This window comes from Macrobrachium nipponense, chromosome 18 (assembly GCF_015104395.2).
Source record: "Macrobrachium nipponense isolate FS-2020 chromosome 18, ASM1510439v2, whole genome shotgun sequence".
Taxonomy (NCBI): Eukaryota; Metazoa; Arthropoda; class Malacostraca; order Decapoda; family Palaemonidae; genus Macrobrachium; species Macrobrachium nipponense.
In genome coordinates, this window is record NC_087211.1 from 1,921,653 (window position 1) to 1,949,152 (window position 27,500).

A 27,500-nucleotide genomic window follows, 5' to 3' on the forward strand; every position below is an offset into this window, starting at 1 on the left:
GTGACCTATAAGTAGACTGTAATTCTTAGGACACTTATTTTGGAAGTTAGACTAATAATCGAAGTGTTTTGTATTTATTAACATATTTTGTTGGTTTGTTCATTATGACAATTATCAGTGGAGAGGCTTCAGAGTTCATAAAAGTGTACTGCTTTGCTTGTATTTAAATTGTATGTCATTGTTGCCAGAGGTCTAGCCTTCGTTACGTATAGCCAATCATCCATCGAGAAAGAGGGAAGAAAGGCTGTCATAAGTTACGTAACGAGTGCTGTTTCGAAACCCTTTCTCAAAAAAAGAAAATCACTTTTACATTATAAGTACCAAGTTTATTCAAACCTACGTAATGAAGGATACAGTCAAAATTTATGTGTAGATATAATGTGTATTCTGAATAAGCGTTATATTTATGAAATGCATAGATAAAAAGTTATTGCGAAAAAACCGTGTTACAGAGGCCCTGAATCTCATAGTAAGTTCATTTTAAGGTCAAAGGTCTTGTAGTTAGCAAGATACATATTTTAGAATTTTTCCTCTAGATGATTGATCAGACACACAAAGATCTGAATGGATGTTCTGTTTTCACCTTGAATGAAATTACAGAGAAAACATCGATACACATGAACATCAAAACATGAATATCAAATTAATGTATACCATGAGTCTATCTGCATTTTGTTTCTATGAATTTCTGTAATACAAAATCTAATTATTCTTTTTTAATTGTGAAGGCTTTCTTTTTTAAGGTACTCATCGTGTTGGCACAGAAATATAATACTGACGCACTAAAGATTTTCTGTAAATTCTACGATAATATATAGGATTGCCTTAATAGTTTTTTTTACTTCTGTGTCTCTTTACATATCTGTAGTATATGCAACTGTGTGAAAACAGTCCATCTCTTTTGAGGCTGACATCAATGATTCTTTATAAGCATAATATTTTCTTCATACTTTACCGTTCTACTTTCACAGTGATTTCCAATTTATGAACGGGGAGGCTAAACCCTACCAACCTTTTTTTTACGGGGGATTGCTCAATGAGCAAAGAGCCCGTGCGGGCATTAAAAACCGAACTCAGTCAAAAAAAAAAAAACAACTACAACAAAAAACGAGTACCAACCCTTCTGTCTGAAAAAGGTATTGCATCCTTCACTCTTATTAATATTTTGCCCCTTCTGAAGAAACCTCGAGGAATTACCTTTGGAGATCGTTCTCAAATTTTTTCTTTTTCCTCTTTTCCATTTTTTTATAGCGTTCGGGGAAATCTTCTTTTTCTATTCTTTGCTTTGAACAACAAAATGCTCACTTCAAAGAACATTTACATTCGCAACATATTCTAAAGACTCGTTAATCAATTGCCATTCTTGCTCGACTGTTTTTCCTGAAAGTGATTGCGTCACGTTTCATTTCACATTTTTAAAAAACATTTTTTTACCTCTCTTGGCATCCACCCTACTTTTTGTTTCTTTAACTGCACATTTCTTTATTTTATAAGACTAGACGAACTTTCCTTTTATCTTACTTAACTGAACTTCAAATACTTTCCCTTTCCTTTCACCAAACCTTTCCCTTTACTCTCGCAACATTCACTTGGTTTATTCCACTTAACTTGCCTTTGTCACAACACACGATTCACACCTCCTGATTTTACCTTTATAAACCTTCATAGATTTTTTTAAAACTTGTACCGACACAGTATTTTCTTATATATTTCCTTAAACCCCCTTAATTACTTCCCAATTTTCTAATATCTTTTTCGACCTGTTAGTAACTCCACTCTAAGAACACTACCTATCCAATTAAAAGTACTACTTCAGTTCAATTATGTAATAAGAGTATATACATCCTTCGAGTAGCGCCTCATCATAGGATACATAAAATTTTGCATCCGTCTGGTCTGCATTGTCACTTATTCTAATACATTTTGTTCTCCGTTTTGTATTCCTAAAGCATAGGTAAAGACTGTTTGTTCTTTTCAAACCAACTGTCATAAAAACCCATATTGGTATGAAATACATTTCCATTAGAGACAATTTCAAAACGTTTAAAGTCTATAGACTCACTGGTTACACTATACGTATCCCTAGGCTATATACCCGTACTGCAATACCTTGTCCTGCAGGTAAAGTTGCCCATCTCCGCAGCCCTTGCCCTACTAAACGCAATTACTTCGGGTCCTTCCCAGTGCTGGATAACCTGATTCCCCATTTACCCTTCTCTATGAACTAGCTATATCTGCTGAAATTTGATTTCTGTATTGCTGTTGCATTCTTCTGTTTATTTACTAATTTCGTCATTTATTTTTTAACAAGTGATCTCTTCTGTTTATCTTTACCATTAACTTTGGTTATTTCTTTGTTAATGAACACAAGACTCTTTGAAAGTTTGAATTACAAGTCAAGACCCATGTGATCTGCTTGTTACATAAGAGTACGGTGCATCTTCTGAATAATTAATAATAATAATTATGTACTACAGTCATGCATATTTGAATAAAATTAACAAGAGATACTCAAATTTTCTTAAATAAAAATTTACAAGAGATACTCAAAAGTTTTAAAAATTTTAATTTTTTTTTAAAGTATACTTAGTCTGTGGCGAAGTGGCGAAATTCCTGTATCTCAGACAGAGCGATGTGGTGACAGTACTTTCGTTTTGTTGCTCACGTTCGTCTTCAACTCATGTTTTTTCTATCCTTGCTGGACATTACGAAAGCCTTCCTATGGTCAACTAACATCCTATTGACGATCCACACTCACTGCTCTTTCTAAAAAAAAAAAATGCACTTCGCCATTGAGAATAGAGCCTTGAAAATAAATTGCCAGTCGCAGAGAGGAAACAGCATATCATTCTTCCAATCGAACATATTAATGCAGGAAGTAGCAATGGGGAAAAAAATACTTTTTTTTAAGTTGTATTTGAATCTCTCTCTCTCTCTCTCTCTCTCTCTCTCTCTCTCTCTCTCTCTCTCTCTCTCCAGAGACTCAAATATTCTTTTCCCGTTATTTGAGATTGATTTTCTTCAGATCTATCTCTCTCTCTCTCTCTCTCTCTCTCTCTCTCTCTCTCTGTGATCATCTTTGGTGGCTTTTGGGATCTCTCCTCTCTCTCTCTCTCTGTGATCATCTTTGGTGGCTTTTGGTCCATCTCTCTCTCTCTCTCTCTCTCTCTCTCTCTCTCTCTCTCTCTCTCTCTCTCTCTCCACACTGAAATATTCTTTTCCCCGTTATTTGAGATTGATTTTCTTCAGATCTCTCTCTCAGTGCCATTTTGCTTGGTGAGACGTTACCCACACAGTCTGATTAATCAACAGATATCACGCGTTTAACATACATCTGGAAATTTATAAATATCTAGAAGTTTTCGTGAACTATCGGTGATAAGATTAGTGTGAAAATAGTAGATAAAGCATCTACTAAGTTAGTTTATCAAGTGAAATACTGTAAATCAGATCAAGATGGCAGTAAGTTCCAACTGTGGTAAGAAATGGCGAAATTTAGTGTGTTTAGCAGATTCGCAATACAATGAGGTAGCAGGAAGGGAGCTGGCATTTCTCATCTATGAGATCAACAACAGCCCTAACCAAAAAGATACAAAAGCATTCATAGATATATTAGAAGGATATGATCCTTCAAACTGGAACAAATCAACAGAAAACATCTTGAAAATAATTGAAGAAGTTCCAAATAAAATGCAAGTGGTCAAGAAACTCATAAAGAAAATATACATAAATCAACATATTCGGGCAAAGAAAATGAATAAGGTGAACATTGTGAATATCCTAATTGATGAAATAGGAAAAAGAATGCCAAAAGCATGCAAACTGTGTAACGTGTGGTATAGCATAGTTAATCCACAAAACCTGATCAGAAAATGTTCTGCTTGCAACATTCCGACGCATCCTCAATGTGCTGAAGTAATGCAAGATATGAGAAAAGATACCAGAATAGTTTGCTCAACATGTCTATCATGGATAGACAATGTTATTAAATCAAGACTGAATATACAAATAGTTGAGGATGAAGAAGAAGAGGAAGGAGGAAGAAGAAGGAAAAGGGGGAAAAACGGAAGAGAAAGTAAAAAAACAAAACTGAAATGAAAGAAAAAAATAAGGAAACAAAGAACAAGATAAAAGTATGGATGCAGAGATATGAAGAAATAAATTATGACATGACGACACAAAAGAAAATCCCGAAGAGGCTCTACCCTGACCTGCACACTAATGGGAAAGAGGAAAAAACAGACAAGAAAGACAGTCTGCAACCTTTTGAAAAGAGGGAATTGCAGATTCGGAAAAAGATGTTACTACAAACATCCCAAGGTATGTCACAACTATGAAATCTATGGTAAATGTGCATACCTAGACGGCTATGAGGATCATTGCAGAGATCTACATCCAAAAATATGCAAAAACCTAAAAGAAGGAAAACAATGTCAGTTCGACAAAAAATTTAATATATGCAATCTGTAGCCATGAATCAAAATCAAATAAATAATCAACCAAATAATAAATTCCAAAATAAGAAAGAAACAAATGAAGAAAGGAACAAAGAATATGTGAAGGAAAAAAAGCAAGCCATCACCGTGATATGGAGTGTCAGCAAAAAATTTTCCAAGAATCAGCTACAAGATACACCTCAAGAGATAAGACCTGTATTTATGATGCAAGACGATATTGCAGATATGGAGAAAATTGCAGATTCAGACACAAAATGAATAATTATGATGAAGGAAGATCAAATATTATGGAAAAGTTGGATTTTTTAATGTCAGAATTTTTGGAAATGAAGAAAAGAACAACATACCAGAACAGGAAAGAGACACGGGAAAATCCTTATTATTACCCATATTAAATGAAGGAGAAAACATGCAAACCATCATAGTGATGAATGCGCAGGGTTTAGTTACGAGTAACTCAAAAAGAAAAACAGAGTACTTAGAAGAACTAACCCAAATTGAAAAGAAAATAGATATAATGAATATAAGTGAAACCTGGTATTCCCAAGAGACTGGGAATGACGATCAAATAAAAGGGTTCCAAACTTATAGATCAGATAGAAAAAATAGGAATCAAGGGGGAACCACAATATATGGGAAAGACAAAACACAAGGAAAAATATATGAGAAATATAGTAACTCAGAATGTGAACTAATAGCGGTAGAATTTGAATCTGAAAAATTAATGAACATAGTTATATATAGACCCCCTAATACTAAAGAGTTTGACATAATAATAGAAAAATTGGATTGATATATGTAGAAATCACAAGACTGGACTATTCTCCTATCAGGAGACTTTAACTTTCCTTTCGTAGAATGGAAAGAACGAATAAGAGATTGTGGTTGTAATTTATACATATAAAAAAGAGAGTAATAGTAGTGCAAAAGATAAGAGGCAATTAGAAAAGCTATTAGATATGCTACTAGAATACAACATTCAACAAATAAATCACCTGCCAACAAAAAAGGAAAATACTTTAGACCTAGTATTTGTGAATGAGATGAGTAATGTTAAAGAAATAATAGTTTATAATGTGAGTATTTCAGACCATAATGTCATAAAATTAACAGTCCATTCCAAAGCAAGTGAAAACAGAGATAAGCAAAAAATGAAAAAGTGGGAAGGCTATGGAAAATACAACTTCTACAGTAAAAATATAAAATGGTCGGAAATAAAATGAAGAATTAAACAAAGATTGGGATAACATTTTCGTAGTGATGATATAAAGGTAAATACGGAGATATTATATAAAATATTTGAGGAAATAGTGGATAAATATAACCGAAGAAGAAAAGTAAACATCAGTCATGCATACCAAGAGACAGAAGGATCTTGTTCCAGAAAATCAGAAAGTGGAAAAAAGGTCTTGCAAAAGAAAAAAAAATGCATGGAAAGTTATATAGAACTAAAAAGTAAGATAGAAAAGGCAGAACAAAAGATTATACAATCAAAAGAAAATGAAAAACGGGACTTGGAAGAAAAACCCTAGTAAAATATCAGCAAAACCCAAACTATATACTCGTATGCAAAAAAGATGAATAAAAGACGAATAGAAAGGGGCCCTCTAAGAATTGAAGGGAGGTTAACGAATGAAAAAAAGGAAATATGCAACATATTGGCAAAACGATATACGAGAGAATTCACCCCTAGAATTGATAATGGAGATAATGATATAGAAGTAAGGGACGAAAATAGTGAATATTTAGCAGACACAGATATTAATGAAGCTGATATTGTGCAAGGCTATTAATGAAATTAAAAATGGAGCTGCTGCAGGGCCTGATAACGTCCCTGCTATTTTGTTAAAGAAAGTAGTTCATTCTATCGCAAAGTCCCTTGCAGTATTATTAAGGCAAAGTGTAGATACAAGCAAGATTTATGATGAGCACAAATTAGCATATATTACCCTACATTCAAAAGTGGATCAAGACTAGAGGCAAGTAATTATAGGCCTGTGAATCTAACATCACATATTATGAAAGTGTATGAATGGTAATGAAGAAAAATATTATGAAACATTTAATAAAAAATAATTTGTTTAATATAGGACCCAAAAAAAACCCATGGTTTCGTAAACCCAGAAAAAAAAAAAGGTTACACAAACCCAACTGTTAGTCCACCGTGAGAACATATGCAAAATTATGAAAAAGCGGAAATGAAACATATGTGCTTTATCTAGACTTTGCAAAAGCTTTTGACAAGGTAGACTATAATATATTAGCGATGAAAATTAGAAAACATAATATAGTGGATGAAGTTGGAAGATGGTTAAAAGAATTTTAACACAACAGAAAACTGATAGTTATTGCAAACGATGAGAAATCGGATGAAGCTAAGGTAATATCCAGTGTGCCACAAGGTACGGTGTTAGCTGCATTACTGTTTGTTATTATGATTGCAGACATAGACAGTAATGTTAGGACTCGGTAGTGAGTAGTTTCGCCGATGACACATGAATAAGTAGAGAAATTACTTGTGATGAAGATAGGAACGCGCTACAAAGAGACTTTAACAAAGTATATGATTGGGCAAAGGTAAATAGGATAGTATTTAACTCTGATAAATTTGAATCAATAAATTATGGAGACAGAGAAGGAAAGCTATATGCATATAGGGGACCTAATAACGAGACAATCACAAATAAGGAAGCAGTTAAAGACCTTCGTGTGATGATGAATAGGAACATGTTATGCAATGATAAAAAAAAATAGCAATTCCATTGGCAAAATGTAAAGCAAAAATGGGAATGTTGTTACAGCACTTCAAAACAAGAAAAGCTGAACACATGATTATGCTTTGTAAAAACATATGTTCGTAGTCCACTTGAATATTGCAATATGATATGGTACCCACACTATCAAAAGGATATTGCACAAATAGAGAGTGTTACAAAAGGTCCTTAACAGCTAGAGTAGAAGAAGTTAAGGATCTTGACTACTGGGAAAGACTACAAACCTTAAAATTATATAGTCTAGAAAGGAGAAGAGAACGCTACATGATAATTCAGGCATGGAAACAGATAGAAGGAATAGCTGAAAACATCATGGAGCTAAAAATATCAGAAAGAGCAAGCAGAGGTAGATTAATAGTGCCCAAAACTATAACAGGAAAAATAAGGAAAGCACACAGGACATTAATCCACTACGCACCAGCATCGATAATGTAGCGTCTATTCAATGCGTTGCCAGCTCATCTGAGGAATATATCAGGAGTGAGCGTAGATGTAAGAATAAGCTCGACAAATATCTAAGCTGTATCCCAGACCATCCAAGATTGGAAGATGCAAAATATACCAGAACATATACTAGCAACTCTCTGGTAGACATTAGAGGTGCCTCACACTGAGGGACCTGGGGCAACCCGAACAAGATGTAAGGTCTGTAAGGTCTGTAAGCTCTCTCTCTCTCTCTCTCTCTCTGTGATCATCTTTGGTGACTGTTGGATCTCTCTCTCTCTCTCTCTCTCTCCAGATTGAAATATTCTTTGCCACGTTATTTGAGATTGATTTTCTTCAGATCTCTCTCTCTCTCTCTCTCTCTCTCTCTCTCTCTCTCTCTCTCTCTCCACGTACAGTTTCCATTTGAACTTGTTTTTCCAGACTACTGCCGCAATGCCGAAACGCAAGTAAAAGAGAATTCAATTGCTGAAATGGACAGCCTGCCATATATCCCAAAAAAATTAGCGATGCCAAGAGATTAAGAAGTTGGGCGACTTTGGTTGGCCTATTCCCAGCCCAGGCCTGACTGAATGCCTGAATGTAAGTGTGGTAAGGTGGCCAGAGGTCTGAGATTTTGAAATATGATGTACTATATAAAGAGTTCTTTACCAATTTTGCTAAATTTACCAATATATTTACCAGTTTTACTAAATTTACCAATATATTCACCAGTTTTACCAAATTTCCCAACATATTTACCAGTTTGGCCAAATTTTTCCATTGCATTTACTAGTTTGAGGAAATTTGCCAGTGTATTTACCAGTTTTACCAAATTTACCAATGGATTTACCACTTATCCCAAATTTACCAATATATTTACCAGTTTTAAAAATTTTACCAATGTATTTACCAAATTTACCAACATATTCACCTGTTTGGCCAATTTTACCAAATTATTTACTAGTTTTGGCAATTTTACCAAAATATTCACTAATTTTACCAAATTTACCAATGTATTTACTAGTTTTGGAAATTTTACCAAAATATTCACTAGTTTTACCAAATTTACCAATGTATTTAATAGTTTTGGAAATTTTACCAAAATATTCACTAGTTTTACCAAATTTATCAATGTATTTACTCATATATTTACCAACACATTACCAATGAATGCATTTACCTTGATATTAAGTGGCTTTGGGAATGGCACAACTAGTATAGTTATAAAAACAATAAAAAAAATATCTCCGAAAACAGAGTAATCAAAGTTTCCTTATTTTTAATTTGGATTTTTGTACTTGTTTTTTCACTGGACAGAGCAGCGGTTGAAATTAAGATTTATCTCGGATAAAAGGACCACGGTTTGTAAACAAGCAATAAAAATGGAATTGATTAAGTTACACGGAAGAAAACCTCTCCAACTATAAAAATTTAATATTGGCTGCTTTAGACGGTTATTTTTCATAATATTGTTTTTCCGTCTCTGAAATAACATCTCATAATGATTTGATCTTACTATAAATATCTGTTTTGTTTTAAAAGCGAATGATTTACATTAGGAAACAGAAAGATTCAGAAAAACCTTTTAGAGGAGCAGCCAACTTTTATTTGAACGACTGACGTGAGATGAACAAAATCAGGAAATTATGTCAGTGGAGAAGGACACATTTTTGGGCTGTCAATGGCAGGTCCGATAACTCCATCTTTTTGTACTGGAATAACCAAAATCATTAATTAGCATCAATAGTTGGTCGCGATTGTATGGTTTTATATATTGAAAGAGGGGATGCAATGTGCAGTTTTATTATTATTATTATTATTATTATTATTATTATTATTTATTATTATTATTATTTTGGACTGAAGATGAACCCAGAGAAGGGCTTGAAAGCTTTATACGGTATTACACGAACTTTTAACACTTATATTATTTTTTTTTTATATTTTGCTTATATTATGCTCTCTCTCTCTCTCTCTCTCTCTCTCTCTCTCTTTCTCTCTCCAACGCGACGTTTCGTCCAGATCTACAGGACATTTTCCAGAGATGACTAATGAGGGACTGAATTCCATTGGTTATTGATTATTATTATTTTATTATTATTATTATTATTGTTAAGAAATTCACAGTTTCGTAAAAACAAATAGTTAAAACTATCCACAATTATATATAAAAATATATTCTATTTTAAAAATATAAAACAAAGACTTTCGAACACCTGAACGGTGTTCCTCATCAGCGTAACGTTACACTGATGAGGAAACCATCTGTTTCAAGGTGTTTTCGTTAACAGTCTTTGTTTTATATTTTTTACATAGAAATATATTTTTATATATAATTGTGGATATTATTATTATTATTATTATTATTATTATTATTATTATTATTATTATTATTATTATTATTATTATCCATTATTATGAAGTGAATATATGTCTACGAAAAGTCTGCATCGATGTACAAAAAAAAAGGAGACACCTGAAATAAAATGTTGGTGTGTTCAGGAAGAAATCTTTAACCGAAGACGACAGTAGATCGCTCAAGTACTTGAAGATGATATTAGTGATAGTAGTAGTAGTTGCAATAAAAAAGAAGAATGGTGATAAAAAAAATAAATAATTCGGGAAAGATGAGACTAAAGACTTACGTGGGAAAAAAAAGGATTATGGTATAGTTAATTATGGCATCTTATCGTAAATACAATGGCCACAAATTCTTACAATAAATTTCTCTCTCTCTCTTCTCTCTCTCTCTCTCTTCTCTCTCTCTCTTCCTCTCTCAATATAATTACCAAACTGAAGTAAAATATGTGTGATTCCCCATCCATATTACAGAAATAGATAGACGAGCTAATGTCCAGCCATCTCCGACGCACTCCTGAATAAACTCATCTCAAAGTTAGCTCCAATATTCAATTTATTATTCGACGGGGAGACCGGAATCGAATGATTCTAAACTATACGAACATCATTCTCACCTTATCCAGAGGTTCGAAATGACGGCTGCTACATTTCCCAAGTCGCTGAATGAATCTCGATGTGACATGAATTATGTCAACAAAGATCCTGTTCCCTTTATCTCCCGGGAATTCATTTTCCCTCATCAGACGGGAATTCAATCTTTGTCTTGACAACATTTCATTGTTTTAAGGACCATTGTGTATTTGCATAAAAGTTTTGTGAGAATATATATATTTCTACATACTTTAGCTCCAGTTTCAACTATAGACAAGAAACTGAAACGTCGGATAGTGAAATAGACAATGAACTGTGGACGGGAAATTACATTTCATTTTAATCAAACGAAACCCATATATATGCCATAAAAATATCTTCAAACAGCCTCGCGGTAACTAAGTTCAAGATATTCCCCCGTTTGATAAAAAGAACTGTTCTGACAAAATCAAAGGATACTCTTATCAAATCTTAAGTCAATTATTTGATAGAATTTATGTTGAAGAAATTTGGAAATAATTGGAAAAGTGAAGTAAATAAAATGTATAGCATGTAGACATGAAAACAGTGCAACTTTCTTTTTATCAGATAACACAATTCTCTAATTAGTTAACAAATGCAAAAAAAAAAAAAATTGTATGTGATAACGTATATAAGGGCGAAATATGTAAGTTTTGTTTTTCTAAAATCGTGATTGAATGTGAAAATCAAGATATTAAGTTGTATAAAGTTAATCAGCTCACTTTGAAAGAAATCATTATTATTGTTGTACGGACGATGAACCTCTTCATATGGAACAAGCCCACCAAAGGGGCCATTGACTTGAAATTCAAGCCTCCAAAGACTATGGTGTTCATTAGAAAGAAAAAAACAGAAGGTAATAGGAAATACAGAAAGATGAAATCATTTATCAGCAAATTAATAAATAAATATAAAGAAATGTATATAAACTATTTTAAGATACAAGGGGGAAATAGTCAGATCTGAAGGAGAATACTACGTTGGCCTAAATGGGCAAACAGCATAACTATCCATTAAGACTACCCAAAGGGAGGCCGGATGTCACCCGATACAAGATCGAGCGACACGCCCACCCCTGTCTTGAAGACACGCCACTTTCTCTTCAGCTACGATGCTGGTAATACATTTCCATAGTTCGGGGCTCCATTACATTCTGTTCTGCTCTTGGCAAGTAACCTAATCATGCTGTGAATTTCTGCCATCTGGACCAGTCTTCTCGAAGATGTGCGAGATGGTGAGACGAAAGAAGATCATGTATCTTTCGTTGTTTCTAGTACGTACCTATGCATATTTATCTATAAGAATATGTATATATATGCATATATGTATTTGTATATAATAACCATCATGTCATCGAACACTGCATCAATTTTTTGGTAAATAATTCACTAAAGCGTTCCAGCGACAAACTTCACAACAAAATTATTATCATTCTCTTGAGGGTGAAAACACGTTCCCTTAATGGGTGTGTTTTGTTCAAAGTGCTTCCCTGTTTTTTTTTTTTTTTTTTTTTTAAGCGAAAAATTACAACGACAAACGAGAGGTTATTTTCCGCTTTCATCACCTTTTCCCTTTCCCCATTCAACATTCTGGCTTAACGTTTTCAGGATACACGAACACAATGACGCTAGGAAATCCAATCGTCAAACTTTTCGAACTGTGGTCTCCGGCGATAATTATCGTTACTGGAGTTGCTCTCAAACACATGCGATGTAGGACCATTTTTTAACACTGATGAATTTCAAATGCAAAATAATTCTCTTTCTATTTTGTTTTCCTGCTGTGAAATCACGTAATAATTCTGTCAAAATGAGAAGCCAGGATTTTTCAAATCATTTTATAATCTTTCCTAATTATCCAAAGTTTAAAATAAGGGAATTTAAAAAAAAAACAGTTAGATACTGTTATAGATAAAGAAAAGAGATAACTGTTGAACATTAAAGTTCTAACAGTCACTAAACCCTTTCAGAAATTTCAGAAGCAGAAGCTTAGTCTTATTAAGACTTATTATATAGTACTTAGTATGAATATTTATTTCACTATATACTAACACAATATGGCAATCGCTTTACGTAATTCCTGAATGCTCTTGTGGAAGAAGAAGAAGAAGAAGAAGAAGAAGAAGAGAGAGAGAGAGAGAGAGAGAGAGAGAGAGAGAGAGAGAGAGAGAGAGAGAGAGAGATTCCGCTGGCAAATGGCCCCAAGAAAAAAAAATGGACGTAGATCTCCTCTGCAATATGAAATCCTCACTTGCAGGATCTCCAGGAATTCCTCAGAAATAAAGAAGTAAAGAAAAAATTCCTTCTTCAAAATGAGTTGGAATTTTCATCTCCACTGCACTTGGAAGTCATATTTCATACCAATTTTAATAAGTTACTCGAACAGATATTTTTACGGTTCCTTTTGTATCGCTAGTCACACAGACGAAGCGGGTTTTCTTACACGTATCTGATTTTTGGAAAATTAGTTAAATGTCTTAAGTTTTTGGGATATTCACGATTGAAATATTATAAATAACCACAAACAAACATAATTTTATTATTATTATTATTATTATTATTATTATTATTATTATTATTTTTATTATTATTATTATTATTATTATTATTATTATTATGGGGGGAGATAAAACGTCTGTTTTCATTTTTGGAATAAGCATATAGAAGCCAATGACTTGAATCTTAGCTTTCAAAGAATATAGTGTTCTTTCAAAACGTTACATATTATATGCAGATAAGTGTTCATAGCAAGTTAGAAATAATATCAAACACAGTAACTATGAAAATATAACAATTCGAAAAAAATATTAAAAACAAAATTACCATAAAGAAGAATAAAGCAAAAATGAGAAAACCAATTTGCAATTGGTAGCTGCAGCCTCACTCTTTCTCGACGCAAAATAACGAAAAATAGATGTAGAAAATTAGGGATACTGATGAAATTTGAAATTAGAATGATTTATAGCTGATATATCACTGCTTCAAAGTTACACTTTTAATAATCATGAGCGACACACTTACATTCTAATTAATGATGAGAGAACAATTATTCCCTTCATTTATCAACGAGAGACGAGAGTTCAACGCGACAAAAGTCAAGGATATGCTTTCGCTCAAGCAGAGAGTTCCTTTCCATTTCTCAGATCCTGTCGGTACCAACCGGAAATGCCAATAGGATCTCGTTCGCGCCAGCATATTACTCCAGAGCTTATCCTTCGGAGAGAGGGTCATATCGTAGCGGATAATAGCCTACGGGGAAGACTCTGAGAGGATCATATCCTGCGGAGAAGACTAGGCCGTCTCCTTTAAATATAGTGTCCTTATGTTGTCGTGTCTCTCTGACTGGAGAGCGAATGGCAGGGTGTGAGGTGTTGGTATCTGAGGGAGGAGAGTGTAGATAGTAGGAATAAAGAATAAAGGCAGATACACGCAGCAGAAATGGTAAACATATGCACACTTACAAGCATAAATTCACACACACACACACATAATATATGACATAATGGATAAGGATTATTTTAAAACTACACAATGGACATCTCATTATACTAAGAATGTTGCAATAAACGTGGAAGAAAAAACACTTTGTTGCCTTGCTGCTGCAAATGCAGCAGAATTAAAAAGTATAAATAGAAGAGAGTCGAAAACATAAACGGAGAGCATACAACCCTCTCTCTCTCTCTCTCTCTCTCTCTCTCTCTCTCTCTCTCTCTCTCTTTGTGGTCAAAATTATCAATATAGAAGAGAATTCAATTTTTTCAAATTTTTTAAAAAGGTTTTAAATTTTCCAAAACGTTACAAAAATACTCATGGGAAAAAAATTCTGTATAATCAATACATATTTCTAAATAACGAAACTCAAAGAATCACCCGCATGTTCTCGTCATAAAAATAAATGATTAATTTTGTTAACTTAACTCTAAGAGATAATCTCGTAATTTTATTGTTTGAGAACAAAATTATCTTTCTCTTTGACTTTGCGGGATAATCGTCTGGCATCGAGATGATCTGGTGTCAGTGAGAGTTCCTTAGAGAGAACCCAATGAAGACTACGAAGAACAATCACGTCCTTTATATTTATAACACGAGGATAAAATGAGACCTTATTCTTCAAGTATATGTCTTAGAATATTGTTATAAATGCAGTTAAAAATTTAAACGTCACTACAGCTGCATCAAAACTTGGGTATCAAAACAAGATGCACTTCAAGAAGGTAAATCGAGAATTCGAGAAGAGGGTTTAAGAAGATAAGTCTACAGTAAGACCTATCCCAAAATATATATAACCTAGTATATAGTTATTAACACAGTTAAAATTGTTTATCAACGCAACAGTTCCATCAAAATTTATCCATAAAAATGAGGTGCTTCAAGCAGGCAATTAGAGGTAAAAATTGAAGATAAATCTAATGTTAGACCTCATTCGTAAGTATTATTCTTAAAATATATATTTTAGCATATAGTTATTAACACAGTTAAAATCGTTATCTTTACTACAGTTGCATCAGAATTTGTATAACAAAAAACGAGGTCCTTGAAGCAGGCCATTCAAGAAAAAGATTGAACTTGGGCAGACCGAAGGTAGCACTGCCAATACATTCAGAGAAATGTCTAATGAAACAGACAGATGATATTCAGTATTTTCGGAGAGTGACAACTTCCAATTTGGTTTCATCCACGCTCCTCAGGTCTGTATAATAGTAGATAGCTCTACGTGTTATTCGGCATGGATGCGTTGAAGGAAACTTTATGGATGTACGAATGTATATATATATATATATATATATATATATATATATATATATATATAATATATATATATATATATATATATATATATATATATATATATATATTTGGCAATGTGTGTCTGTATGTATGTATGTATGTATGATTGGTATGGGCGCCCGGGCCGTCGGTCTGACGGGGACTGAGATTCGGAACGGAGACGGGTTTCTACCCAGGGAAGTCGAGACCTATGTTCGGGAGCACGGAAAACCCCCGGGAGCCCGGGGTCCCAAAATTTCTACTTCCCCTTCCGAAGGGTGAGAAGGGATTCCGTGAGACAGTGCTGGTTCTGCTGCGTCTATGCCCGTAGACTTAGTCACTTTACAAATTTCTGTATACATTTGACTTATCATTTGGAAAAGAATACTATCCGGTAAACATCAATGACATCAAAGAGGGTGGTTTCAATAGGGGGTTGACAGAGAGAGAAAATGAGAGAGTAGACCGGGTGTTAGGGAGAAGAAAGAGGAAAAAAGACAGACAGACAGACAGACAGACAGAGTTGGTATATATGTGTATGTATGTATGTATATATATATATATATATATATATATATATATATATATATATATATATATATATATATTATAATATAATATATATATATATATATATATATATATATATATATATATATATATATATATATATATATATATATATATATATATATATGTACTACGTACATACATATAGTATATATATACATATAACAAGTATATCTGCATGTGTCCATATATCCTAAATTGCACTTCATGCATACGTAATTCTTAAAATGACTTGTACTGATTTTCTGTTTAATATACGAGCCAAATATCATCATAACGAGTATGAATACATTTCACTTTGAAGCAGATGTCGCCAAAGAAACTTGCAAAAACCGCCCCTCCCACGGGATACAACAAAAACGTCGGGAAAATTAGCTGACCACACTAGGTAATATGAAATTTGGTTCACAGGAAATCTCTCGGTTTAATTATCTAATTGATGTGCAACGCGGCTAAGGGAGCAGTTATACCCTCAAACAAACGTGATATTAGTTTTCTTTCACGAACACAAACCATTTGATTACCGTCATTATCGAGAAAATTGTTCTACAATTACAAATAATATTAATGTAGTTTTAATTTCCATAAACTGTTTATTCCGTTTCATGAAAGGGATTTTTTTGGGGTTACAGTGTATGCAATCTATCGCGCGCGCACACACACACACACACACACACACACACACACACACACACACACACACACACACATATATATATATATATATATATATATATATCTATATATATATATATATATATATATATATATATATATGTATATAACATACTTAAATACTTATTCATTGTGCATTCGGGATATATCTCCTATACGGAAATCATGTTCGTTAGGTGCCTTCCAAAATTCAGAAAGGAATATTATATAAAAACCCTCTATAAATCGGCCTATTATTACCTAAAAGATAGAAATGATTTCTGAAGGGATTATTATAATACGAACGAAGGAAAGTATAACCTCGATGAGAGCTATAAAGACGGCGGCATTTGATACGAAAACGACCATTTGGGAAGTGGAAGCCGCCCATCTCTGGGCACGCCCGATTCAGCCCATCTCTTCCGCCCACGTGTTCATTTGGCAGAAGTTCACAGATACTTCTTCAGAGCCCCATTCAGGAAATTGGAATGTGGGTTAGCGAACAAGCAGAGAGGGGCCGATGGAAATATGCTAAGCATCCCTTTGTCGGTCCGAGATCGGGGCGATCTCAAAGCCCCCAGAGGGCCATCTGGTCCCCTTGACTTCCATTAATGACCCTCAGTCAGGTGCAAAGGGGATTAAAGAAGGGAATCTGTTTTACTCATTGATTCCAATGCCAGGGAGCTTTGCTCAGGTGTAAAAGTTATTCTTCAATGTGCGTAAGCATTTTCGATTAAGAAAAAACTATCAAACTGTTTCATGGGCTCAGTTGTGAACACTATTCTGCACTGTATATGCAAGCCTGACATTTTCGATAAAATAAACTAAAATCATAAAAAAAATTAATGAGATTGCTTCTTATCTAATGCCTTGCGTCTTGGGTTGTCCATGGGCAATATCGTCCACGGAAAAAAATAACTAACTCATTATTTCGTATGAACACCATAACATTCTTCTTTTGGAAGCTTAAATTTCAAGTTAATGGCTCTAATTGGCTTGCTCCATATGAGTAGGGTTCATCTTCTGAATAATAATAATAATAATAATGCAATACCATAAGACACCGGAGTAGAAGAGAAAGTGAGAGAAAAGATTGATAAGTATCAAGACCTAAAAATAGAAATAAGAAGGATATGGGATATGCCAGTGAAAATTATACACATAATCATAGAAATGCTAGACACGATCTCAAGTTCCCAGAAAAGGAAAATGGAAAAACTAGATGCCGCAGTAGCTCCAGAAGAGTGTGCTTCTAGAAGCAGCGCACACAGTGAGAAATGTGATGGACTCCTAAGGAGGCAAGATGCAACCCAGAACCCCACACTATAAAAACCACCCGTTCGAAAAGGATGACTGTGATAGACCAAAAAAAGAAATAATAATAATAACGATACATAGGAAAATAATAATAATAATATAATATGCTGGAAGTAAACCCCTCTTTTAAACATGTTTTATTAAAAGTAATTGCTGCCTCAGCTGCATTAATTTTATACAGGTTCTTCTCTATTTTTCTAATTATTGCTTTCTCATTGTTGCTTAAACTGGTGAGCAACGCACCGAAGGTTGACATATCTCAATTAGGTAGAACGATTGGATTTTATTGGTAAAAATTTCAGTTGGGGTAGTCAAATTTTCGGGTATATCCCGTAGAGTTTATTACAGATAGAATTGATGTTAAATTCTATTTCTTTTCTATTCTCTACTCTTTCCGGACGTTTCGTCTGAATAAACCTCAGACATCCTCTTGGGCGGAGGTGGGTGAAGGACTGAAGTGAGCAGGTGAGTCCAGCTGGTTATATTGCTGTGACGCAGCGGGGGGGCGTCGTGCTGCTGCCTTTTCATTGGTTCGTGGGTGGGGAGCTTCTTTTTCATTGGCTGCCTGGCTGCGGGCTCAAGCCAGCTCCCGATCGTATGCTCAGCAGGCGCGCCGATCTTCTCAGCTGCATATCATCACGCCGGGCTTCGTTTTGATTGGGTAAAGGCCGCGTGACGTCACTGCTGGTATTATTCATCGTATTAATGTCGTCTTGGATTGGGGCATTTACGGGCGGCAATATGGTGATGTTTGCCGTTATTGGAGTGTTTCTTCGGATGCAGGTCGGGAGCAAAAAGGCCTCCTGTGTCGTGTTCATGGAGGGCTTTTGTTCATGGATGAGTAACGCCTCCAGGAGGCGCAGACGGCGAGGGTCTGGGTGCTCTCCCTATTATCCGGTGTTACGGATGATACAGTCGCGGGAGATTGTGTCTCGGTGGGCGGGTGAGGGCGTGGTTCTTGATAGCCCCTTCTTGGGCATGACAGGAGATTCTCTTCGTAAGACGCATGGAAGTTATTCCAATGTACTTCCCAGGACATCCTCGGCGGGGCATATGTATTGGTATACTACGTTTCGTCTGCTTGAGGGGGTCTCCTGATGGCGGTGAGGGGTTATTTTTTCATAATAAGGTCTTTTGTTTTACGGTTTTTGTAGTTATAAAATTAATGCAGCTGAGGCAGCAATTACTTTTAATAAAATAATAATAATAATAATAATAAAATAATAATAATAATAATAATAATAATATAATAATAATAATAATAATACAGTTAAAAAGAATGGCAGAATTAAGCGAGTTGATTTTATATATTGTTTTTTCTATTTTCCTTACAATTCGCTTCTTAGGCTCAGCGATGTTTCTGAGTAACTGGCCAATATTCATATTGGGAATTTACAAAAAATTATAAATGCTGAAGGTAATCTTTTATTAGAACAGGATATCAGGTCCAGGTCAAGCAGGGGTCGTCGTCAGCGCCGGTATTATTCCGTAGGCGTAGTTCAGTTCGGGGCCAGGGTCGTCTTTGGTTTAAGGGCTGGTATTGGTGCTGGTATAGCTGCTATCACGTGACGTTTGAACCCTTCTCGCAGGTCATCTTCGGACGAGTCGGTTGAAGAGACTGTAGCAAGAAATGATGTTGTTGTATTAAGCCAACACTTCTTGTTGGCACGGGCCTTTCCCTTGTTCGGACCCGTAGGTGATCTGAAAAGATTCATAAGGTACATGGTTAGTTTTTTGAAATTGGAAATATCTTTAGTTGTAGAGATAGGAGTGGACAGGGGAAGGATGATGGTGTCAGTAGGAGAGGGCCATCATGTCATATTATAGAGGAAGTTTGAATGAGTGTAAGACTTTCGAAAATAGGAGAAGCGGTGCAGGTGGGTTATCCAACCCTTTACTCCCTTGGGTCCCTGCGGGAGGATTTCAGTTGTAGGTAAAGTTTTTAAAAGAATGATAGTGGATGATGTGGATAGAGCCTTACAATGTGGGGATGTGATGAGGGTGATTGATTTCACTTATTAGTTTGATTACCTTTGTGAAGGTAGGTTGTAGAGCACCTGGGCATGCTCTTCTAAGTTTTCAATGATTGTCTTTGCGACTGTGGCAGCTGCATGCTAAGCATCTTGTGCAGGTACTGCAGTTTGTGCTGCACCTCTTAGCTATGCTCTTTCTCTGCATTCCAGCAGTAGCAAGAAAGTCTGAGGGGCGGTATTTATAGCGGCTCGGACCTAGAGTTGCATTCTCATTGGTCGGGCCTGTCTTGGGCGAAGTCGTGGATCTCGCCTGGAAGGTTTCGGGGATTCTCTCGTGCGAGCGTCACAGTAGTGTGCCTGGGGATGAATGACACGAATTCCGTCCAGGAATCCTATTATCCCTCCCCCGTGGGGGCTCCTGATTATCTGGTATTGGGGGTCGTTCGCTGCTCTCTGGCGGTGGTGGGAAGGAGAAACGTTTCTTGGGTTATGTTTAGATTTGGTTTCTCCTTACCTTTATGGAGGGCTTCTAGGAGGCGCAGACGTCGGGGATCCGTTGTCTGGTCTATTATTTCGATATTAGGGATAATATCATTTCTCTTTATCCCTGCTGCAACGGCAACTACACGCCAAGGAACAAGAGAGGGTCACACTCGTCGAGGAAAAGGACAGCTTATACTCCGAGTGGGAGGACCTCCGCCGTCGTAGCGACCCTGTTGCAGGCCCCCCTCGTGACTCAGATGAAGAAAATGGCGAAATAGACAACCCCCAAGGGCGTGGACAATACGAACTCATCACCGACTGCCTTCGCCGCCTGGAGGAAAAAGATGCTGAGAAGAAGAACAGGACCATAACCAAGAAACTCGTCGCCCTCAACGGAGGTAAGATACGCCTCCCACAAGGGCGAGACGAGTACATCAACCTTACAAGTCACGTCCCAACACCTGACGAAGACAAGATCCTGCGGATGGGCCTCAACTGCCACTTCATCACGCAGCCGAGGCCGATGGGGTAAACGCTTGGAAATTGAATATCTCCTCGATGGTATCCAGAAGATGACCTGCGAGAAGGTCGAAACGTCACGTGATACCAGCTATACCAGCTATACCAGCACCAATACCAGCCCTTAAACAAAAGACGACCCCGGCCCCGAAATGAACTACGCCTACGGAATAATACCGGCACTGACGGCGATCCCTGCTTGACCTGGACCTGATATCCTGTTCTAATAAAAGATTGCCTTCAGCATTTATAATTTGTTGAAAATTCCCAAAATGAATATTGGCCATTTATTCAGAAACATCGCTGAGCCTGAGAAGCGAATTGTAAGGAAAATAGAAAAAAAAACAATATATAATATCAACAATATATTATAATAATAATATAATAATAATAATAATAATAATAATAATGATAAAAATAATAATAATAATAATAATAATAAGTCTTATTGAAAGATATTGCTGCATCAGCTGCATTCAACTTGTAAATAGTCTTCTCTATTTTTCTAATAGTAGCTTTATCTCTGCTATTACAACTGGCGAGTATTGCGCGATATTACTCATCAGGAGCAGTCAATTTCAGGGATAATTGTCACAAATTTATTTATTTGTTACAGTAAATGAACAAATAGGTCAAAATATAAGTTAATATATTGGCCAACGTTTCTCTCGGTATCATCCGAGTATGATCACGGCAGTGGATCGGAGCAGACTGTTGTTGCTGTCAAGATCTACTCAATATATAGCGGCAGGGGGTCAAGCAGGGGTTCAACCGCTAGCTGCGTTTTCATTGGCCGGTGGCGCAATGCGCTCCCGCCATTGTTATTAGAAAATAGAGAAGACTATTTTACAAGTTGAATGCAGCTGATGCAGCAATATCTTTCAATAAGACTTCTTTGAAAGAGGGTCTCCTTCCAAAATTAATAATAATATAATAATATAATAGTAGGGAAAACTCTCTATCACGAGAGCATATATAATGTTCTAAAGGGTCCACAATAATACAAAGTGTAAAAAAGTCTGTGTATAATTTTGAAGACTTTACAGAAAGCTTTCGAACCCTTCCCTGGGTTTATCTTCAGTCCAAATGAAGAATACGTTACGTCAAGTACAGAGGTAAATTTAAAAAAACAAGAGACGTTGAAGATCGTTGACAACGGTCGTTAGCTCGTTAATGGGCCAGGTGAAGAAAGAAAGAGGTAGTTAACAACAACTAGGTGATACCCTCTCCCCTATCAATCCTTCTGGCTGCAATCCTGGTTGGATCTTCGTACAGGTTGTTGCAACATTACATGAAGTCCTTCATCCAAGGGCGTAGATAGGGCACCGTTATCAGACTCCCCCGGGGCAGCGGTTACCTGGACAGGAATAGGCAAGGCAGAGGCAGCATCAGGAGAGGGAAAAACAGACATAAACAGAATGAACCTAATGGTTAAATAACATGAAACAAAAACAAGAAAAAGTATGGTACTGCACCAACTTCTATAGAATTCATCAAACTTTTGATGGATATCCAAGACAAATGACATTTTCTTATTTCCCTTTCAATCTTTATGCAATTTACGATTTGGGTGCTATGTTGAAACTGATGCCTGCCTTTATGACATGGCACCATAGGTTTGCCAGTTAGAATGTTGGGTTTGGAATGATTGCTGGGAAAAACTCAAACTCAGCCGTGTTTATTTTAATCGATATTTATGTCACGGAGGCTGCGTTCTTGATAAATAATCATCCCAAGTCCCTCGTATGGCGAGTTTCGATTTCGTCTTTCTTTCTCCTTTTTGTCGTCTTTCTTTCTCCTTGCCTTTAGGCTTTCTTTCGCCTTGCCTATCGTCTTACTTCCTTCTCGCATTTTGTCTCTCTTTCTCCTTGCCATTCGCCTTTCTTCAAATCAATCTAATTTTTCTTCTCTCTTCCTCTCAATGTTTTAGGAACTAAGCCATTCTTCACGTTCGGATCCCAGAATCCCCGAACGCCAGGCGAAACTGAGATCGCAACCCGAAAGCCATAAACCATCTGACTTCTGGGAGAAAGTTCGTTCGACCTGGGAAGAATTAGAACTAATTTGAAGGCCTTGCAATTTCGGCAACAGATGGGTGGGAAAGGGAAAGAGGGAGGTTTTTACATTCGGAAACTGCGGTGGTCATTAGTTGAAGGCCTGCCTGGGGTGGGTTCGATGATTCATTTATTTTCTTTTTTTTTTTGGGGGGGGTTAAAGGGTTTAAAAAAATGGTTACTATGCTGTAAGCTTAATAAGAGTATTTTAAAAGAGTAATTATTATTATTATTATATTAGTCAGAAGATGAACCCTATTCATATAGAACAAGCTCACAGAGTCTATTAATGTCGTATATCTGTTAACCATATTTTAAGAAATTATTTATTATTATTATTATTATTATTATTATTATTATTATTATTATTATTATTATTATTATATTATTATATTATTATATTATTATTATTATTATTATTATTATTATTATTATTATTATTAATATATTCTTATTATTATTATTTTATTATTATTATTATTATTTTGGATATGAACTCTATTCAAATTGAACAAACCCACAGTGACCATTGACTTAAAATACGAGTTTCCAAAGAAATTTATGGTGATTATTTGAAAGTAACAGAAGGCCATAGGAAATACAGAAAGAAGAGACCGTTATAGAAAAAATTTAATTAAACGAATCTTAAATAGATATAAAAAATATAAAAACGTCAGAAATATTAAACACAAGGAAAATGGTTTTAACTTAGTATAATGCGTTGCATCATCGCCTCAACTTGTGAGGTTTCAAATGCTGTCGGTAAGTGGCAATTCATGTTTACTTGTGACATTAGTTGTCTACTGATTTATGTAAATAATATTTAAGTGGTTATGTGTCAGTGGGTAAACATATGCTAGATGTTACGTTTTGTGGCCATGCACATAACTGTGTGTGTGTATATGTATATATATATATATATATATATATATATATATATATATATATATATATATATATATATATATATATATATATATATATATATATATATATATATATTTTAGGGCTGTTGCCTCGTATAATAAGGCGCCCTATGAGGTAATGTTAGACTTGCGATAATCTTACGCTAAGTCGGTTGGTATTGCACTTCCATATTCATGGGAGTGTCTTGGGGTTTGTAGATCACTTACGAAGTCGGTATTATCTTCTTTGGTTATGACGACGATGTGTTAAACTCATGATGATTCGGCAATGATGTGAGGTTCTTGTAGAAAACACGAAGTATAAAAATACATATATTCTTCTGAAATTACATGGTGAAGATACGTTTATGTACAATGATTGTACAGGTCTTCTAATGACGATAGCTTGATCGCTTCTGCCAATGATGATGGCTAATTCTATTCTCTCTACATGATAAAGCTTAGGTAAAGAGGTACAGGTCTGCCAATGATGATGGCTAACTCTATTCTGCTCTATTCTGCTATCTCGGTTACAAGTCATAAAGGAACAGACAGTAGCTCGAACATATGAACATACATACAAAATGAGACACACTACAGATCACGTAGGCCGTTTGAATTATAGGTCGCGGTAGTTGTCTCAAGCAGGGAGCTTGGACTAATGTTTCAAAACAAATGAATGACTACAGGTGACGGCATGTTATCTTAGCCTACATTTTTAATTTGTATTACGTCATCTTTAGCGTCTCTAGTCTGATCACATTCCTGCAAGCAATCTGGTTGACCTCTTTAGTTTTAGTCTTTTATATATAGGACTAACATTCCATATTTTTTATAATGTAAACACTTACATAAAAGCTCCAGTCAGCTACCAAAACAACTACTGAATATTACTCAAACTTTACTTGCAAGTAAAAAAAATTCATGGTATTTTCATGAATTTTTTACTTATAAGTATCTTCTATATATATATATATATATATATATATATATATATATATATATATATATATATATATATATATATATATATATATATATATAGAAAATACTTATAAGTAAAAAAAATTCATGGTGTACACAAATACAGATTCAAGTAATAAGATATTAGACATAATGCATCATAATATTCGTAAATAAATAGTGATCACGTGATATATACTGATACAGTTTTTTTTTTCACTTCATCTCTTTAAGATACATATGCTACAGAAAATACTAATGTACTCTGATAGCATGATAAAAATCATATTTTAACTGATAAAAATTTCATATATGAATTGATAAAATTATTAATGTTTATGCTGATTGATTCGTTGATTTTTATGCTAACTGTTATATATCTGCAGTTATTGGTAAGATGAAAGGTAACAGATTGATTATAGGCTACCTGATTTATTATACATAATATATTAGCGAAGAAAATTAGAAAACACTAATATCGTGGATAAAGTAGGAAGATGGTTTAAAAGAATTTTTACACAACAGAAAACAGATAGTTATTGCAAACGACGAGAAATCGGATGAAGCCAAGGTAATATCCGGTGTGCCGCAAGGTACGGTGTTAGCTGCAATACTGTTTGTTATTATGATTGAAGACCTAGACAATAAGTTAAGGATTCGGTAGTGAGTAGTTTCGCAGATGACACAAGAATAAGTAGAGAAATTACTTGTGATGAAGATAGGAACGCTCTACAAAGAGACCTTAACAAAGTATATGATTGGGCAGAGGTAAATAGGATGGTATTTAACTCTGATAAATTTGAATCAATAAAAGTTATGGAGACAGAGAAAGAAAGCTATATGCATATAAGGGACCTAATAATGAGACCATCACAAATAAGGAAGCAGTTAAAGACCTTGGTGTGATGATGAATAGGAACATGCTTACATGCAATGAATCAAATAGCAACTCTGTTGGCAAAAAAAAAATGTAAAGCAAAAATGGGAATGTTGTTACGGCACTTCAAAACAAGAAAAGCTGAACACATGATTATGCGTTTATAAAACATATGTTCGTAGTCCACTTGAATATTGCAATATGATATGGTACCCACACTATCAAAAGGATATTGCACAAATAGAGAGTGTACAAAGGTCCTTTACAGCTAGAATAGAAGAAGTTAAGGACCTAGACTACTGGGAAAGACTACAAATTCTTTAAAATTATATCAGTCTATAAAGGAGAAGAGAAACGCTACATGATAATTCAGGCATGGAAACAGATAGAAGGAATAGCAGAAAATATCATGGAACTAAAAATATCAGAAAGAGCAAGCAGAGGTAGATTAATAGTGCCCAAAACTATACCAGGAAAAATAAGGAAAGCACACAGGACATTAATCCACTACGCACCAGCATCGATAATGCAGCGTCTATTCAATGCGTTGCCAGCTCATCTGAGGAATATATCAGGAGTGAGCGTAGATGTGTTTTTAAGAATAAGCTCGATAAATATCTAAGCTGCATCCCAGACCATCCAAGATTGGAAGATGCAAAATATACCGGAAGATGTACTAGCAACTCTCTGGTAGACATTAGATGTGCCTCACACTGAGGGACCTGGGGCAACCCAAACAAGATGTAAGGTCTGTAAGGTAAGGTCTCCTGAATTTCAGGCCGATTTCCCTTTGGAGCTTTCTTGTGTTTACTAACGTCTATTGACTCTGTCTATACGGGTTTTCTTTAGCTGTGGATTTAAAGAAAAGAGAGAGAGAGAGAGAGAGAGAGAGAGAGAGAGAGAGAGACGTAACGAGGTCCCTCACATCTCCAGCAAGTAGCCCTCAGCCAATATTCCAAATCACCGCCGTGTGTTCCTTATCATTTAAAAAGTTCCGTGTCCCTTCCAGCCACCAATCACTATTGGAAGTCCCGTGCGACGACTCTAAAAGCCCCTCGGATAGGAATTGAATGTGCCTTTTATTATATATATATATATCTATATATATATATATATATATATATATAGATATATATATATATATATATATATATATATATATATATATATATATATATAAATGATCAATTGCTTTGTGCATCAATACATTAATACTATTAATAACAGGAATTCATCTAATCAAGTTGGTATCTAAGGGAAAATTTTGTTAACTCAATAAAAGTGAAAAGCTTTCAAAGACGATGAGGGCAGAAAGTCGTTGGAAAGATTGTTACTTTTGTGGAATAAAAATCTCCGTCAGGTACCATCCTGTTAAATGAGGTCCTGTTACTCTCTCTCTCTCTCTCTCCTCTCTCTCTCTCTCTCTCTCTTCTCTCTCTCTCTCTCTATATATATATATATATATATATATATAATATATATATTATATATATATATATATATATATATATATTAATATATATGATGGGTATGAATAGACAATGTTGCACAAGAGATTTCCCTCGTGTAAGAGAATAGCACGTTAAGAAATATAAATGAACAATGAATGTACCACTTCAATGAACTTGCGCACCAAATACACATATATCTTTGATACAACCGTTTTGAATCTTCGGAACCTGCTCGTACATGCGTTTGTACTTATTAACGTGGTGCAGAAATATTCTTACAAAATCATATATCATGTAGCCATCTGTTTCAACATTGCAGCGCTGTACAGACACCGGGA